Genomic DNA, 15,864 nt, shown 5'->3' with positions numbered 1-15,864 from the left:
CCGCCCCGCTTCCCCGTCGACCTCGACGCCGTCCTGAACGTCCTTCTTCTACATTTGGTGGAGGTGCGGCCTTATATCCTTGTCTCACGCTGGAGCTTCGCACCCGCACGCTCCCGATAACTCGTATGGCTAACGACGAACACCCCCCAGACAATCCGATGACCCCTCCGATTGTCTGATCTGGCTCCTTACGCCAGCGACACCCTGTGCTCTTCAGCGGGACTGACGACAGTGACTGCGAAGCCTCGCGTGCTTCGTATGAGCGAGTGAGTTCGTACAATAAGTGGGACGACGCGACGAAGTTAACAAACGTCATATTTCATTTGACCGGCGTTGCCAACTTGTGGTATCGTAACCACGAAGCCGATATCACGACTTGGGACTCATTCAAGGCTAGTGTTTGGTCATCCAGCAGTACGAAAGCTCTGCGCCGAACAACTGCAGCAGTATCGAACACAGCGGCTCGGCAAGAAATTTACAAGCTATAATGAAGATGTACTCCACCTGTGTAGTCGCGTAAATGCTCATATGCCCGAGCCACAGAAGATATAGCACATCCTGAAGGGCATCATACATGACGCCTTTCAAATGTTAAACTCCCGGGATTTGACTACTGTTGCTCAAGTTAGAAACCTCTGCTAGAGCTACGATCAGTTGCGCAAGCAGCCTATCCTCCGTCAACAGCTTTCTGCGCCTGCAGAGTCACTTTCTGGCCTCTGCGCAACATCTGAGGCCTCCTCGCTGCTGCAGCAGTTCAAAGACGTCATCCGCCAGGACGTTGCTCGCCAAATATCTCTGCTGCCAACAAACTGCGAGCTGTCCCGCAGTTTGGCGCCCCTTCGACAGGTCATCGCCGGAGGCCCTTCCATCTGCCCCTCCGCCAGCACCCATGCCTCAGACCGCGCCTGCCGTGGAGCCCCCTTGCATACACCGACGTCCCTGTCGCTCCACCAATGATATGCGCCCCCACTCCTGTTGCACCGCTGACGTACGCTGCTGTCGCTGCACGACCACGGCCACCTAGCTACCCGGTGGTGTACGCTACGCCTCCAGAGACTGTGCAAGAATTTCTTCAGGCACCACAGCCTTTGTTTCCGCCACGTCCTCTGCGCCGCAATCCTTGGCGAACCAGTGATAACCGCCCCATCTGTTATTCCTGCAAATTAGCTGGCCATAATTCTCGCTACTGCCAAAATCGCACTCCCGATCACTTTTTACCGCGCCGAATGTCAGCTTCCTGGCAGCCGCCCCGACGATCCATCTGCAAGTTCCGTCGCGGATGACCGTACCACCTTTTCTTCTCGCCCCTAAACCTCGCCGAGTCGCCGTTCTCTATCCACTCTGCGACGGCGTCCCAATCTTGCGCAAGAGGAAAACTGAATGCCGCAGTTCCTGAGGCGAGAACTGCGCAACGAGCGAACTGTCAAAGGCCTCACGTATCTCCCGAAAATATGCTTGAAGTTTCTGTTGACGGCGTTATAGTACTGGCGCTGGTCGACACCGGCGCTGCTGTTTCTGTCATGTTTCAAGTCTTTGCCGTTCATTGCGCAAAGTGACGACCCCAATTTCAGGATTCTCGATATGCACGGCAAATGCCAAGCCTATAGAGCCTATAGCGGTGTGCACAGCACGAGTCATCGTTCAGGAATTTGTATACGCAATGGAGTTCGTCGTTTTGACTTCCTGCTCGCATGATCTCACCTTGGGCTGGGATTTTCTATCGCGTTATAATGCGGTGATAAACTGTGCTCGTGGCGAACTGGAGGTTTTTGCGCTAGACAAATCATTGCCGGAAGTTCCTAATACCAAAGTCGTCGTTGCCGAAGATACTGATCTTTCTGCATGCTCTTTCGTTCTTGTGCCCACCGCTTCTGCTTTTTCCCGCAGTACCGATGTACTTTTCACCCCATCAACTACCTTTCTAAACCGCAAAAGTCTCCCTCTGCCTTGTGCTGTACTTTCTATATCAGCTGGCCTCACCGCCCTCTGGATTTCCAATCTGTTCTCATTTCCCGTATATCTGCGTCACGGTGAGTGCCTCGGCACCATCCAACTTATGGATTCTATTCTCACCGCTGCCGAAACACCCTCGTCGCAGCCCGCTGACTTGGCTGCACTCACACCGCCTGTTCTTGCGCTGGCCCAGCCTTCTGCCGACGTTTTTCTTCGCTTCATCGATGCCAGCCTTCCTGGCCGTCAACGCTCTTAACTCCTCGCACTGCTTAATCAGTTCCGCTCTTCATTCGGCTCTGATCAGCCTGCTTTGAGCCGCACATCAACTGTTGCCCACCACATTGACACCGGTTCGCACGCTCCTCTGCGCCAGCGTCCCTATCGAATGTCTGCCTAGTTATTTAAGCCCAAGTTTATCATCATCATCATCAGCCTGATTATACCCACTGCAGGGCGAAGGCCTCTCCCATATTTCTCCACTAAACCCGGTTCTGTGCAAGCTGCATCCACTTGACCCCTGCGAACTTCTTAATCTCATCCGCCCACCTAACTTTCTGCCGCCCCCTGCTACGCTTTCCTTCCCTTGGAATCCAGTTTGTTACCCTCAGCGACCATCGGTTATCCTCTCTTCGCACTACATGTCCTGCCCATGTCCATTTCTTCTTCTTAATTTCTACTAGAATGTCGGTAACTTGAGTTATTTCTCTGACCCACTCTGCACGCTTTCTATCTCTTAATGTTACTCCTACCATTTTTCGCTCCATAGCCCTCTGGGTCGTTCTCAACTTAAGTAGAACTCTCTTGGTTAGCCTCCACGTTTCAGCCCCATAGGTGAGTACAGGCAAGATGCAACTGTTGTATACTTTCCTCTTGAGCGATACCGGTAAGCTGCTAGTCATAATCTGCGAGTGCTTGCCAAATGCTCTCCATCCCAATCTTATTCTTCTTGTTATTTCCTTTTCATGATCCGGATCTGCGGTTACTACCCGTCCTAAGTAGACATATTCGTCCACTACTTCCAGTATTTCGCTACCTAATGCAAACTGCTGTTCCTTCCCGAGGTTGTTGAACATTACCTTAGTCTTCTGCATATTGATTTTCAAGCCTACCTTTCTACTTTTCCTGTCTAGGCCATCAATCATCATTAGCAGTTCATCCCGCGAGTGGCTTAACAAGGCAATGTCATCACCAAATCGCAGATTACTGAGGTTATAATAATAATACGCTTCAAAAGTTTATAATACGCTTCAAAATGGCGTGATTCAGCCGTGTAACAGTCCGTGGTCCTCTCCTGTTGTCCTTGTGAGGAGAAAGACGGTTCTATACGCTTCTGCGTCGACTACCGTCGCCTGAACAAAATCACGAGAAAAGACGTCTACCCCCTTCCACGTATAGATGATGCATTGGACTGCTTACAAGGTGCTGAACTCTTTTCTTCGCTCGATTTACGATCCGACTACTGGCAGGTACCCATGGCTGCGAGAGATTACCCTAAAAACGCATTTGTCACCCCCGATGGCCTCTTTGAATTTACCGTCATGCCTTATGGTCTCTGTAATGCCCCTGCTACATTCAAGCGTATGATGGATACTATACTGCGTGGCCTGAAGTGGAAGACGTGCCTCTGTTACCTAGATGACATCGTTGTGTTCTCGCCGGACTTTGCGACCCACATCTCTCGCCTGAAGCAGGTCTTGACATGCATTGCTAATGCCGACCTGCAGCTCAACGTGAAGAAGAATCGTTTCGCTGCTCGTGAGCTGACCACTGTTGTGTCCATGTTGTGACCATGTTGTCCAGGCCATGTTGTGTCCAAGGAGGACATACGTCCTGATCCCGTCAAAATTCGAGTTGTAACCGAGTTTCCGAAGCCTACTACCATCAAGCAATTAAAACGTTTTTTGGGCCTGTGCTCATACTTTCGGCGTTTTATGCGGAACATTAGTTCCATTGTCGCCCCGCTGACCCAGCTTTTCGGCAATACCTCAGATATTTCGCTGTGGCCACCAGCATGCGAAGACGCCTAAAACACATTGCGCCGCCTTCTCACAGCCCCGCTCATCCTGCGCCATTTTGTCAAGGCTCATAGTGGCCGTTGTTGACGTTGTGATCCCAGGTAGGTGGCAGCCACTGCGCAAATCTAGCTTTCGGCTGTCTAAATTGATATTGTGTGCAAACGGGGATCTTTAGTCACCTCCACCAAGATGATATGTGGCAAGGTTAGTGCACGAAAGTTGTACCAGGAGGGAACAGCATGCAAAGTACAGAAGCGCAGCAGCGCCAACCTTCTTCTAGCTCCAAACATTGCTACCACTTTGTCTTCTTCTGTGTCGCTGTTGCTGATCGTTGTCGTCTTTAACGTCCAGTGATGCAGGGCATTATGTCACACTATATATATATATATATATATATATATATATATATATATATTGTTACGAAGCGGCAAGCCGATGAATACAGGAGACAGAACATGAGCGATGACGATGGTATATGACGTTTAATGAATGTTCGCGGGCCTAGCGCGAGCGCTCCTGCCCGCGCCACTGCCCGCTTCTTCTTCCTTGTCGTCCGTAACATGACCCGAAGCCACCGAGCGATCGTCCCGATCGTGGACGAGGAAGTTCTGCGATAATAATTTTATGCCATGATGATGGGCGTGTCTGGATGCTTGAAAAAGAAGAGGAAGAAGGAAGAATAGAACGGCTTGCCGGTACGATGTCTGATGCGTGGGTGATCCGCCTCCCTTGGAGCTGTCAACCATCCGTCACCAAAGTCCATGGGACCGATTGCTCGAGGTCACGTCGGGCAGCTTGGGCAGGGGTTGCGTGTTCGTGTCCATCGGTTCCTTCGGGTCATTCGGGTCTTTCGGGTCCTTCATCTCAGTTCTGATCGGTATGTCTGTTCTCCTTGTCTTCAGGTCCGGGCTGGGGGCTGGGCGGTGGTAGTTGTTCAGGTCTGGGCATGAAGGGCTGGGGCGAAGCTGCTTGGCGATGTCCATGGGCCCTCGGTGATGGTCCCGGCTTGAAGATGGTGTCGATGCTCCAAGGCGAGGATGGGGATGCCGTACGCCGCACCTCCAACCAAATGTTACGAACTGGCAAGCCGATGAAGACAGGAGACAGAACATGACCGATGACGATGGTAGATGACGTTTAATGAATGTTCGCGGGCCTAGCGCGAGCGCTCCTGCCCACGCCACTGCCCACTTCTTCTTCCTTGTCGTCCGTAACAATATATATATATATATATATATATATATATATATATATATATATATATATATATATATATATATATATATATAAACATTAAAACCCAAGAACGTAGCAGGTGCGACAGCGGCCGATGTAGCTCAGTTGGAAGAGCACCGGAGGCGATATTAGAGGTCGTGGGTTCGGTCCCCACCATCGGCACGTTGTTTTTCCGTCTACTTAGGTGTTTATTTTTCGCATAAACAGATTACACGACTAATTTATGTGATTACCGAAGTAAAATTTAAAAACCAAAAAACAAAGTACAATCCCCAATGCTTTCCTTCGCCTCGCCGACTGTTGGCTTCTTTCCTGCATGTATTATAACGAGTACCCTCATTTCCTCTTCATTTATCTGCTTGTAGCCTATGGGGTCTCGGTTCTGGCAGTGTTCAAGCCATATGTAGCGTAAGAGGGTTCTAGCACAGCTTTCGCCTTCGCTCTTGATCACGTTCTACGTCACGCGCGGTAACACAGGACGTTCCACGTCAACCGCTATGGTTGAGGGCGGCACTGGTGAACACTCTCAAGGTTCGCTTACAGAAAACATTAATACCCAACAAAGTAGCAGGTGGGACAGCGGCCGATGTAGCCCAGTTGGAAGAGCACCGGACGCGATATTCGGAGGTCGTGGGTTCAGTCCCAGCCATCGGCACGTTGTTTTTTCTTCTGCTTTGTGTTTATCTTTCCCCTTAAACCGATTTCATGACTAATTTATGTTATTACCAAAGTAAAAATTAAAAAAAAGACTAAGTACAATCCCCAATGCTTTCCTTGGCCTCGCCGACTGTTGGCTTCTTTGCTTCATGTATTATAACGAGTACCCTCATTTCCCTTTCATTTATATATATATATATATATATATATATATATATATATATATATATATATATATATATATATATACAATCCCCAATGCTTTCCTTGGCCTCGCCGACTGTTGGCTTCTTTGCTTCATGTATTATAACGAGTACCCTCATTTCCCTTTCATTTATCTATATATATATATATATATATATATATATATATATATATATATGTATATGTATATATATATATATATATATATATATATATATATATATATATAGATATATATATATATATATATATATATATATATATATATATATATATATATATATATATATATATATATATATATATATATATATATATATATATATACATATATATATATATATATATATATATATATATTGAAATGGGTTTTACGGAGGGTTCAACAGGGAATATAGTCCTCTGAAAGCTGCGCGGCGAACAGCACAGGAACACAGTCCGTCTAGGCATAAACCAGCGAGCTCGAGCAGCGCAGCGGTCCTTCGTTGTTCTCTTCCTCGTGTTTCGTGACATCCGCTCTTCGTTCACTACAATTTCCCCGGGAGCGAAGAGCAGCCACCCTGGCGATCTATGGCGAGGGCAAGACGAGCGGGTCATAGTACGTTTTGAGGCGGCTCACGTGCAAAGTTTCGCAGCCGCGATGACGCATGTCCGGAGAGGGAGTGAGTGGCTCCACGATATAATTTACAGGATAGGTTTGGTGAACGATGCGGTTGGGGCCGCGGTATTGAGTTCGAAATTTCAATGACAATTCAGGTGGGGTGCCAGGAACCGAGAGCCAAACGAGGGACCCTGTAGGGAAAACATTTGGCGTCTGATCTTTGTCGTGACGATGATTTTGGCGGCCTTGAGATTCCGATGTTAAACTGCGGGCCAGCTGGCGACATTCCTCCGCATGCTTTGCAGCGTCAGAAAGTGGAGTCCACTCGGAGGAGTCGGGACGATATGGTAATACAGTGTCCATCGTGGACGGCGCCTCACGCCCGTAAATGAGGAAGAAAAGGCTAAATCCGGTGGTTGACGGCGTGGCGGTGTTGTAAGCGTACGTCACGAAAGGAAAAACAGTGTCCCAGTTAGTCGCATCGGCGGAAACGTACATCGTGAGCATATTTCCGAGAGTACGATTGAAGCGTTCAGTCAGCATGTTAGTTTGAGGGTGATAGGCTGTGGTGGTCCGATGTATGATGCGACATTCAGCCAGTAGAGCTTCAACGACATTGTAAAGGAAGACTCGGCCTCTGTCACTGAGCAGCTCACGCGGGGCGCCGTGGCGAAGAACAAAATGATGAAGCAAGAACAGGGCAACTTCATGGGCGGTAGCGGCAGGTAGGGCAGCGGTCTCCGCATGTCGGGTGAGGCGGTCGATGCGGACGATAATCCAGCTGTTCCCAGAGACCGTTCAGGGAAGTGGCCCGTAACGATCAACGCCAGTGCGATCAAAAGGACGGGCCGGGTATGGAAGGGGTTGTAAGGGGCCGGAAGCACGAGGTATGAATGGCTTGCGGCGCTGACAGGCGATGCAGGAGCGGACGTATTTGCGAATATAACCGTACATGCCGCGCCAATAATAGCGTTGAGAAATTCTTTGAAACGTCTTGACTACACCAGGATGGGCACACTGAGGGTCGGCATGGAAAGAGGCGAAAATTTCATGTCGTAAGTGGCGGGGAATGACGAGGAGCCACCGTCGACCATCAGTCATATAATTGCGGCGGTAGAGAAGACGTCTCGTAGGGCAAAGTGTGGTGCTTGACGGCGTAAAGTCCGAGAAGGCGCAGCGTTGGGAGAAGTGGACACGATGTCGATAAGAGATGCGAACCACGGGTCTTTGCGCTGCTCCGCAAGCATATCAGCCATGGTTAGAGACGATAGGACGGAATCAGCCGCCGTTGAGCAAGCAGGTTCGCTGGATAGGGGAGAACGAGAAAGAGAGCGTCGGCGTCCATGTGTTTACGGTCAGAAAGATATACAACGCGAATGTCAAATTCCTGAAGGCGGAGGGCCCATCGTGCGAGGCGGCCGGACGGGTCTTTAAGAGAGGACAGCCAACATAACGCGTGGTGGTCCGTGACGACGTCAAACTGGCGACCGTACAGGTAGGATCGGAATTTCGTTAGTGCCCATACAATTGCCAAACACTCCTTTTCCGTAACTGAGTAGTTGCTTTCAGCTTTAGAGAGAACACGACTCGCGTACGCGACGACGTATTCGTGAAAACCGTTTTTCCGTTGTGCCAAGACAGCTCCGAGGCCCACGCCACTCGCATCAGTATGGATCTCGGTGGGTGCTGTCGGGTCGTAGTGGCGAAGGATTTGTGGCGATGTCAAAAGATCGCGCAATGCGGTGAACTCTTCGTCGCACTCGACCGACCAGGCACTTAACTCACTGTTTCCCCTGAGTAACTTCGTCAGGGGTGCAATAATAAAAGCAAAGTTGCGTACGAAGCTCCGAAAATACGAGCACAGACCTATGAAGCTTCGAAGTTGCTTGAGTGAGACTGGTTTAGGAAATTCTGCGACTGCGCGCAGCTTGGCTGAATCTGGACAGACACCTTCTTTAGAAACAATGTGACCCAAAATAGTCAACTGCTAGCACCGAAGTGACATTTCTTAAGATTCAGTTGTAGGCCAGCGTCAGTAATTCAAACCAAAACTTGCCGCAAGCTACTGCCTCTGCTAGGTGCGTAGCGAAGTCGGCGGAAAAGACAACAATGTCGTCCAAGTAGCAGAGGCAGATGTGCCATTTGAACTTCCGCCATATGTTATTCATCATCCTCTAGAATGTGGCGGGCGCATTGCACAGACCGAAGGGCATCACATTAAGTTCATAAGGGCCATCCCGCGTCACAAATGCAGTCTTCTCTCTGTCACAGGCGGCCGTTGGTACTTGCCAGTAAACGGAACGTAAATAAAGAGACGAAAAGTACTCGGCACCTTGGAGGCAATCAAGAGCGTCGTCTATACGTGGAAGGGTGTAATTGTCCTTGTGGGTAGTTTTGTTGAGGCGCTGGTAATGGATACAAAAGCGAAACGAACCATCTTTCTTCTTTACTAGCACCACTGGAGAAGACCAGACGCTTTGAGATGGACGGATCACGCCACGGTGTAGCATGTTCTCAACTTGCTCGTTCATCACGCAACGCTCTGCCGCTGACACACGATAGGGGCGCTGTAGAAAAGGCGTGTTAGAGCCGGTCTATATGTGATGCGCGACTGTGGAAGTGCGGCCGAGAGGTGTGTGGGCGGCGTCGAACGCGGCGCGAAACGTCTGTAAAAGGGCCACAAGCTGCGTCCGGTAAGTGGAAGGAAGGGCGTCATCGATGGCGGTTCGGAAGAAGTCCTCTGGCAACCAATCAGGCGCCGGATCGGACTGCAGAGTATCGATGTAGTTACCACGGTTGGTCTCGGCGGCATCCAGGTCAGAGCGAATGTGGGCTAGTTCAATAGAACCGGGAGATTCCCCACGTAGCAGAGTTATCGGGTGCGCAGACGGATTGCAGATGAGTAGCTTCGTGAAGCCATCGTGAACATCGGAGAACAGCAGACGGCAGCGGCAGGTGCTTGCGGTGGATGAAGGATGCAGACGGCGTAAATAGAACACTAACGGCTGACATGGCAGGACACGAAAGAGGCACAAGTGCACAAGCCTCTGGAGCTACGTCGACATCTTCAGCGATGGTGAGCTTTTGAGGACACACTGAACGGTGGTCGTCGGGCAGTACGTCGCACAGTGCAGAAAATTCCACTTCAGCTCGGGCGCAATCGATCACGACGTTATTTTTAGACAAGAAGTCCCATCCAAGGATTACGTCGTGGGAGCAAGATGACAAAACTACGAACTCGGCACTGTACAAAAGACCTTAGATGACAACACGCGCTGTACATGCTGCTAAAGGTGCAATCCTCTCTTCGCTGGCAGTGTGGAGCGAGGAACCCTTAAATGGCGTTGTAACTGTTCGTAATTGTCGGCAAAGTCGCTCATGAATCACAGACACTGCAGCACCCGTATCGACCAGCGCATATACAAACAGACCATCGATAGAGATTACTATAACGTTCGTGGGCAAAATATGAGGCCTTGAGCTTTTCGCCGAGCACGCAGTTCACGCCTCATGAACCGCGGAACTTACCTCCTCAGCAGTAGTGCCCCTCGATAATTTGAAAGTAGCGACACTCTCCTCCACTCCGGCACTTTCCTCCTTGAATATCCTCGCCTGCCGGTAGCGCGCGCTGCACACGGCACGCTTTTTGGGGCAGCGCTCCTTCGCCGTCCGGGAAATTGGCTGGCACGCGCGCGCGCTCTTAGGTTTGCACCTTTTCCACGCTCTGTTATCGAATAAAGACACAAGTAAGACATGCGACTCGCTTGACTGTACCGCCAGCCACATAATGTAGCGTGTCGTACGCGCAATGAAAGTGCGAATTACGAACGCTTGCCGCATGAACAAAAACCGCTTGCTGCATATACCTCACATTCCTTTTGACTTTAATACCGTGTCTCTCATTACGGCATAATATATTACGCATAATATTTACTATATATATGAACATTGTAATGTATCAGTCGCGCATGCGCTCTGGCCGTTACCATGCAGCCGCTTGTAGGCTATAAATACCACCATGCATCTCGAATAAACGCTCTTCTTCTTCTTCTTGCTTCCACGCTGCTTGTTCGTTGTTGGACGCTGGGACATGGTGCCAGAAGTGGAATAGCGTTCAGGTATGCAGTAACGCGCTGATCGAAGCGGTGGTGTCACTGTGCACTGCACGATGGATTTAGTGAAGCCACCGCAGCCGCTGGTGCTGTCCAGTAGCACCGCGAAGAACTGGAGCCTCTTCAAGCAGCGGTTCGAGCTGTTCCTGCAAGCCACTTAGTCGACGAAAAAACCGCGGACGGAAGGAGCCAAAACCGCACTGCTGCTCACCGTAGCCGGGGAGGACGCCCTAGAGGTATTCAACAACTTTTTTGTTTTCGGAGAACGAAAGCAATGAAGATTATCAAACTGTTACAAAGAAGTTCGAGGAATACTGCAAAGGGCAGCAAAACGAAGTGTACGAACGCTATGTCTTTCGTTCAAGAACGCAAGCTGAGGGCGAACCCTTCGAACGCTTTTCGCCGGACCTGAAAAGACTTGCACGAAGCTGCAATTTGCGAATTTTGAGTGACTCCATGGTCAGGGACCAGGTTGTCTTTGGCACAAATAATCCGAAATTGCGCGAAAAGATGCTGAAAGTTAAAGACCTTACTTTACTGAGGGCGGAGGAAATTTGCAAGGCTGAAGAGGTATGCGCCGTACAAAACAATACATGGGCTCAAGCGGAGAAGCAAGTAGCACGAATTGAAACGCGCCAGCAAGGCAACTTTTCAGCCTGTGAACAGTGTGCAGAATATTCAGAGCAGGACGAGGCTCAACGAGAACAGGAAGTTGCTCGTATAATAACATGCCGGCAGTTCAAATGCTCCAAGTGCAACCGTGTCCACGAACGCGGCAGATGCCCAGCGTTCGGCAAAACATGCTTCCGGTGCCGTGGCGCTAACCATTTTTCGGCCTGTTGCAAAAACGTGTCTCAAGTAAGCGAAGTACGCGGCGAGCAGGAAGGTTTTGAAATACTCGACGTCTGCTTAGGCAACAGAGCTGATTGGGTCATTCACGCGAGAGTGGCTTCCCAAGTAGTGCCTCTGAAAGTAGACACAGGCTCGCAAGCGAATTTATTGCCTTACTCCGTTTTTCAAAGGCTCAAAGCGAAGTCTGGTTTAAGAGCAAGCCCCTCCGTCCTCCGCTCATACACCGGTGACGTTATAAAGCACATCGGCGTGGTTACGCTCCAAGTGGTTGTGAACGACCAAAGTGGGTACTTCGACTTCTTCATTGTAAAAAAGGGCAACCAGGCAATATTGGGACTGTCTGCAAGTGAAGCGTTAGGTCTGTTGTCGCGTTCTGTGAACACTGTGCACATGAGCAGCACTGACCAAGTGGTCAAGGAATTTCCCGATTTGTTTCAGGGCATCGGCTGCCTAGCACGCCCTTATCACATGGTTCTGCGCGAGAATGCAACACTGTTAGTCCAGCCGGTGCGACGGGTGCCCTTGGCGTTGCTCGAGCCCCTGCGAGAAGAGTTGGATCGGATGGAGCGGGCTGGCATTGTGGCCAAAGTCACCGAACCCACTGATTGGGTGAGTCAGTTTGATGCAGCAAGAAAAAAGGATGGGAAACTGCGCGTATGTACTAACCCCAGACGAATTAACGAGTGCCTAAAGCGAGAATATTATCAAATGCCTAAGCGAGATGACATTGAGGCTGAGATTGCCGGGGCCTCCTTTTTCTCTCGCATCGACGCGCATTCGGGGTTCCACCAAATCCCCTTAGATGAAGCTACATCAAAGGTATGCACAAACGGAACACCCTTCGGACGCTACGGTTTCTTGCGACTTCCCTTCGGCATTGCTTCGGCGCCTGAGGTTTTCCAGAGAACTATGAATGAAATATTCGACCAGTCTCCAGGGGTCCGAATCTATGTCAATGACATATTGATACGGGGGAGCACAAGGGAGGAGCACGATACTCGCCTCCGCACAGCCTTGCAACTAGCCAAAAAGGCCGGCCTGACGCTCAATGCGGCGAAATGCAAATTCGGTGTCACGGAAATTGACTTTTTGGGTGACATCATAAACAAAGACGGAATGACCTAACCCCGCACTGATCGCACCATTACGTGAAATGCCTCAGCCAAAGGACAAAGCCGGCGTTCACAGAATGCTCGGGGTAGTGAATACTTCGGAAAGTATACACCGCATCTAGCGGAAAGGACCACGCTTCTACGAAGCCTCATTAAAAAAGACGGCCTCGGCGGCCGCTTTTTGATGGAGGCGAAAAGCAAGACACCCGTGTGCTGTGCGATGTCAGTGCACGTTAAAGAACCCCAGGTGGTCGAAATTTCTGGAGTCCTCCACTACGGCGTCTCTCATAGCCTGAGTTGCTTTGGGACGTTAAAGCTCACAAACCAAACCAACCCAAAAAAGACGCCCTTTTTGAATGGTCTGCAAACCACTGTAAGGAATGGCAAGCTGTCTGTGACGCACTGAGTGGTCCTCCTTTGCTAGACATTTTCGATCCTGCTAAAGAGACCAAGGTCGTTGCTGATGCTTCGAAAAATGGGATTGGTGCTGCCCTTCATCAGAGCTACGGTGGTAGTTGGCGGCCGGTCGCCTATGCATCATGCACAATGACGGATGCAGAACAAAGATACGCGCTAATCGAGAAAGAAGCAATGGCCATTACTTTTGGCTGTGAAGACTTTTTTCATTTCGTTTACGGCCGCAAGTTCGGCATCGAAACAGACCACAGACCGTTGATAGCAATTGCTTTGAAAGCCATTGGTGACATGCCACCAAGACTGCAACGATTTTTCCTGCACTTGCTAAGATACGATTACGTTCTTCACTTTGTTCCAGGCAAACAGCTGTTCCTGGCCGATATGCTTTCAAGATCGTCGCCAGCCGTTCCAAGCGAACGTAATGACTTCACTGAAGACGTCGACGTTCATGCAGTGAGCGTGACTTTAGAGCTGGTGACCAAGAAAATGTTTGATCGACTGGCAGAAGCGACAGCCTCTGACCCTGACTTGCAAACAGTGTTGCGGCAACTAAGGGATGGAGAAGAAATTGAAGGCTCGATGAAACCTTTTGGTCCTGAGTTATCAGAAGTTAAGGGTATTATTATGAAGGGGACAAAGGTCGTCATTCCGAAGAATATGAGAGCTGAAATACTGGGTCGTATTCATGAAGGTCACTTAGGCATAAATAAGTGCAAAGCAAGAGCCCGTCGCTTGGTATTGTGGCCGAGACTGAATACGGACATTGAAACCATGGTGAAGACATGTTCTGCTTGTCAAAAATACGCTTACAAACAAGAAACCGAACCAGTGCTGCTTAGGTCGATCCCAGGCCATGCCTGGTACAGGGTTGGTGTTGAAATCTTTATGTACGGCGGAAACTCTTACCTGTGCGGGTTCGATGCGTTTTCAAACTTCCGTGAAGTCGAAAAGCTTACCGACACAACGACATGCACTGTCATTGCTAAGCTTAGCTCAATTTTTGCACGGTATGTGATTCCGTTGGAAGTCTGCACCGACAACGGTCCTCAGTTTTCATCACATGAATTTGCTTTGTTCGCCTCTAGATACGACTTCAAGCATGTCACGTCCAGTCCGCGATTCCCACGGTCCAATGGCCTCGCCGAGAAGGGAGTCCAAATTGTCAAAAGAATAATGAAGAAGACTGGCGAACTCAACGAGGGCTTCTGGTTGGGCCTTCTCGGTTATCGCTCGACTCCACTAGCCGAAGGCCAGTCCTCTGGAGAGCTTCTTCAAGGCAGAAAGTTAAGCACTCGGCTACCGGACTTCGTGTCATGCTCCAGTCAACAGACGACCCGGCGCCAACCACGCCAGCAAAGGCCTTCAAAAGGGAAAAATCTGCCTGAACTAAAAAAAGGTGCAGTTGTAAGAGTACGAGGGAATGCACGGGACTGCAAGGCCCGAGTCATGGGCCTGGTAGCACCAATGTCCTATCGCGTCCTTACAAGGACAACAAAGTGCTTCGACGCAGCCGACATCTTCTAGCCACACGTGAGCCATTCCGAAGCGACTTAACGGAAGATGACTCTGGCAGCGTAGACATTTCCCAGGAAAACGTGGAAGCGTCACAGTCTAGAATACAGCCCACTCAATTTGTGCCAAGGCGATCCACCCGACAAAAGAGACAGCCCAATCGTCTTCACTACGACCAGAATTTCCAACAAGTGTCGCGTATTGTGCTCTCAGACTTTTAAAGATTACACCGAGGAAGATGTAATGTATCAGTCGCTCATGCGCTCTGGCCGTTACCATGCAGCCGCTTGTAGGCTATAAATACCAACATGCATCTCGAATAAACGCTCTTCTTCTTCTTGCTTCCACGCTGCTTGTTCGTTGTTGGACGCTGGAACGAACATTTCAGAATATTTTCAGCATAGCAATGCTCAGTTAAATGTAGATTCACCTCAAACTAATTTTAGCGGAAGTAAAGTTTATGCAGTTGTTAACGAGCAGAGTTTCATTAATGCGATGGTTGCTAGCAACAGGCTGGAACAAATGCTTTGATGGTCATCCTAAAAGTTTTCAATAAGGTTTAGACTGGAGTTTGGCACAGCGCAGTGCACATGCCGCTGCTTAGTTGTTTTCGTAGTTAAGAACTTTCGCGGCTGCTTGAAAACGATCGAATATCAACTTTTTTCATTTAAGCATGAAACGGATCCAGCTTTTGCTGTCGGCGGCCTTGAAGTGACCTGGAGCCGAAACCGAGAGCCAAGATCAGGGCAGCGATTTCCCTTCGTCCGTATTCCAAAATTTGGCCCTGTCGACCACCGATACTTAACCTTGTCGGAAGTTCATCCACATTGGCGTCAACCCTAATTTTTGGTATGACCAACATTTTTTTTTCCTTTGCTTTGACTACACTAAAGAAACGTGACCCAGAACGCTTTCAACTCTTTTAGTGGCAAAATGCGGAAGAAGTACAGGCCTTATGTCGATAACTGCCACAAGGTGCACGCGCACAAAATACTCCTATATCAACTCAAGACCAAACAGCATAGTTTTCTTTGTACGCACTAGACCTCTAAGGTTCACGGCCGACGGCTGCTCTTAGCTGCGAAACTGGACATGACGCCCGTTAGCTAGGCAAACAATTAAGAAGGCCCACCTAAATTTGGAAGTCAAGACTGAGTTGGCCATACCCAAATTAGGTTATAGACACCAATTTC

This window comes from Amblyomma maculatum, chromosome 11, assembly GCF_055883805.1.
Source record: "Amblyomma maculatum isolate TAMU_Amacu chromosome 11, ASM5588380v1, whole genome shotgun sequence".
NCBI lineage: Eukaryota > Metazoa > Arthropoda > Arachnida > Ixodida > Ixodidae > Amblyomma > Amblyomma maculatum.
This window is presented reverse-complemented; position numbering follows the sequence as displayed.